Source organism: Lacerta agilis, chromosome 11 (genome assembly GCF_009819535.1).
Source record: "Lacerta agilis isolate rLacAgi1 chromosome 11, rLacAgi1.pri, whole genome shotgun sequence".
NCBI classification, from domain to species: domain Eukaryota; kingdom Metazoa; phylum Chordata; class Lepidosauria; order Squamata; family Lacertidae; genus Lacerta; species Lacerta agilis.
In genome coordinates, this window is record NC_046322.1 from 27,388,543 (window position 1) to 27,392,298 (window position 3,756).

At 43.2% G+C, this 3,756-nt stretch overlaps 1 pseudogene; it reads right to left on the reverse strand.

Moving 5' to 3' along the window:
- Positions 1-1,575: 1,575 nt before the first annotated feature.
- On the reverse strand, positions 1,576-3,368 carry LOC117055059 (annotated as a pseudogene).
- Positions 3,369-3,756: the final 388 nt, after the last annotated feature.

Sequence of the window (3,756 nt, forward strand, 5' to 3'; positions counted from 1 at the left end):
GAAAGATGGGGGTGTGATTTAAGGAAATAAATATCCCTGCAAGTAGAAAACTAGCATAGCAGACAGTGGATTGGGCTAAGCAGGGCTCTTTGGCCTTGGACTACAACTCCCAGTGTACTGACTAAGGTGGTTGGGGATGATGGGAGTTGTAGGTCAACAACACCTGAGGATTCAGGGTTGAAGAACACTGAGCTAGAGCCTTTTCCTATGATGTGCTGATTTTTTTTAACTTGCAGAGAGGTGTTTTTTTGTTTTGTTTAAATATGGATTAACTTTCCAAAGTGTGAGCCCTCACCCACAGCCTGAAGTGGCAGAGTAGTATCTCATTCTGTGGCATCTGTAGGCCAGTGCTTCAGGCTCACCATAGAAGTGGCTGAGTACCTTATAGCTGCCTTGAAACTTTTTTACAGGATATGTTCACCCCCAGTCCTAGTAGCCCTTCACAAGACACAAAGAAACCTGTTCATTTTCCAGTGAAGCATGAGTACCTAGCACCTAAATCAGTAAGACCCCATCTAGGATGTCCCCAAGGAGGAGACATCCAAGAAGACCTTGCAAACAAGTTGACAGAAATATCACTGGTCCATCTTTCTCATACATGTTAGTGTGTTAGCATTTGAGGACTCTGTGAATGGTCTAGGGCAGGCATAGGCAACCTTCGGCTCTCCAGATGTTTTGGACTACAATTCCCATCATCCCTGACAACTGGTCCTGTTAGCTAGGGATCATGGGAGTTGTAGGCCAAAACATCTGGAGAGCCGAAGGTTGCCTATGCCTGGTCTAGGGACATCCAATATTGTAGCAGCACTGGTGAAGCTAAGTGGGTGTGGTGTGCAGCTGATCAGTGAGTAGGAAAACATTTGCAATCTCTCGTCAGCTGCACTGCGATCTCAAAGGGAGAGATATAAATAATACAGAAATACAGACTAAATTGAGGTAGGTAAGTGGAGATTGTGTAACCAGGTTGCCTGGATACAGCTCTTACTTGCCACAGATGACTAAGCAAGTGACTGCTTACAGGCCTGATGTAAGAGCCCACCACTGCAATCCAATGTCTGTTTACTTGGAAGCAAGTCCCACGGAGCGGCAATCCTGAACACAATTAGGAGTTTGCCTTACCGAACACAGCACGACTTTCTTCTCAGCCAACATACTGTACAAATAATCTGTAGTGGCCAGTAACAGGTGCCTACATGAGATGGTTTCAGCTGTGAAGTATCAGAATGTAATGAGGCAGCATCCCCTGAATAACTCATTGGAACCATTCTGACATAGTTTTGTATCGGCTGCACGACTTTCAGCTTGAATCCTGTGTTTCAATGAAAACAACCATGCAGTTGAGGGATCATTTTTCTTTGCTTGTCTTTTGGAAGGGCTATAATACCTTTTGGATTGTCACCTTTGAGGAATGTTATTATATTGTCTGACATGCATGGTGCCAGATGGGGGCAAGACAGAGAGGTAGCTCACCCCACTCCAAATGGTCAACCCTAAATGATGACTCTAAAAGGAAAAGCAATTTTCACACATTGTAACTGAATCAAAAATCGGAACATAAAGTAAGACTATAATCCTAGGCACGTCCACTTGAAAGTTAACTCCATCAAAATCAAGAAGGCTTACTTCAGAGTATTAATGCGAACAGTTGATCACCAGGAAGTTCATGGTTCTTTTCCAGGTAGGAAGTGGAAGCAGCAGTAGCCATCTCCAGCACAGTGTAGCATAGTTTCTCACTCAACTGTGGTGGTGAATCTGTAGCCTCTCTTGGTCAAAATCTTCATGAGGTAGTCAAATCATGACCAGCCAAATCCATGTGGAAGATGACGTGGAGCACTGGAGCAGAGTGTAGATGGGCACAGGGTGGGGGACACCATCACCAGAGTCCATCACAGTACCAGTGGTATGGCCAGAGGCATACAGCGACAACACAGCCTGGATGGCAACACACATGGCTGTGGTGTTGAAAGTCTCAAACATGAACTACGGTATGCTATCTTTTCTCTGTTGGCTTGGGGTTCAGGAAAGCCTCTGTCAGCAGCAGGAGATATTTTTCTGGGGCAACTCCAGCTTATCGTAGAAGGTGTGGTGCCAGCTCTTTTCCTTGTCATCCCAGTTGGTGACAATACCATGTTCAGAAGGATACTTTAGGGCCAGAATAACTCTCTTTAAATTTCTATTAAAATTATTTTTCAATTACAGGTAGGTAGCTGTGTTGGTCTGCTGTAGTCGAAACAAATTTTTTATTTTTATTTTTTTTAAATCCTTCTAGTAGCACCTTAGAGACCAACTAAGTTTGTTATTTTTCAATGATACAGTGGAACCTTGGTTGTCAAACGCAATCCGTTCTGGAAGACCATTCGACTTCTGAAACGTTTAACAACCGAGGCACAATTGCCAGTCGGCAAATTCCCTTTAAAAAATGGAGAAATGCGCCTCGGAAGCCGTTCGACTTCCGAGGCGTGTTTGAAAATGGAAGCATTCACTTCTGAGTCGTCAGCGTTCGGGTTCCGAATTGTTTGGCTTCAGAAATGTTCAACAACTGAAGTTCCACTGTATGCATATTATATATTGGCACAAAATAGAAATTGAATATAACAAGAAAGACAAAAACAAACAAACCAGAAGCCAGGTAAGTAATCATATTCATTCTTATGTATAGTCACTGTTGCCTTTTTCCTTCATTTTCTGTGTAGTTCTTGCAGGGTCCTTACATAGTAGATTATCAGGGTAATTGCCGCTAGTTTAATTGGCCAGAAGAGAACGAGAAATTGAATGACAAAGTTCAGAGCAGAAATATAATCATGATATCCAAATTTGTGCCGATGTATTGCCATTTATCCATCCTTAAAGAAATCAGCCCTGAGTGCTCACTGGAAGGGCAGATCCTGAAGTTGAGACTCCAGTACTTTGGCCACCTCATGAGAAGAGAAGACTCCCTGGAAAAGACCCTGATGTTGGGAAAGATGGAGGGCACTAAGAGAAGGGGACGACAGAAGATGAGATGGTTGGACAGTGTTCTCGAAGCGACTGGCATGAGTTTGGCCAAACTGCGGGAGGCAGTGGAGGATAGGGGTGCCTGGCGTGCTCTGGTCCATGGGGTCACGAAGAGTCGGACACGACTGAACAACAAAATTGCCATATGTAATAAATGGCCAGCAAACAGCATAAAATGCATCTGATTTCCCTTTCATGACTGCTGCCCTCACCACCAAGGTATCTGTTTTTCTAGCCCATACCAGCCACCATACCCTGATGCCTGGGGCAACCAACAAAAGAGTGGGGGACACAGCACGAGGGACATCATTCCTGGCAAAACCAGCTCCACACATTCTAGAGCCTGTGTCACTAAAAAGTGCAGATGTCTGTGGTGATATTTTTAGAAGTTGCAAGGTTGTTTGGGCATAAGTTTGTTTATTTGTTTTAAGAATTGAAAGCCTTGGGGTTGGAGGGGGAAGCAAGGTGGCTGCCCAGTGTGCAGAAATCCACATAGTAGAGAGTTCTTAATGGCTGCCTATTAATGTGAAATATACTGTTGTTTCTCTTTTAGAAATTGAATGTATGGGACAAAGCTCACTACCTCATTAATTTAAATTTTCATTTCCTGTGTCACTGCACTTTTTTCTGGTGCCATCACTCCATTGGTTTGTTTTTATCTTGCTTTAAAATTTATTTTGTATGCATGTTTGAAAAACAACACATACATTTTAACCATAAATAATACTGTACTGTGTTCTCAAAGGCAAATTAAAGTAGGAT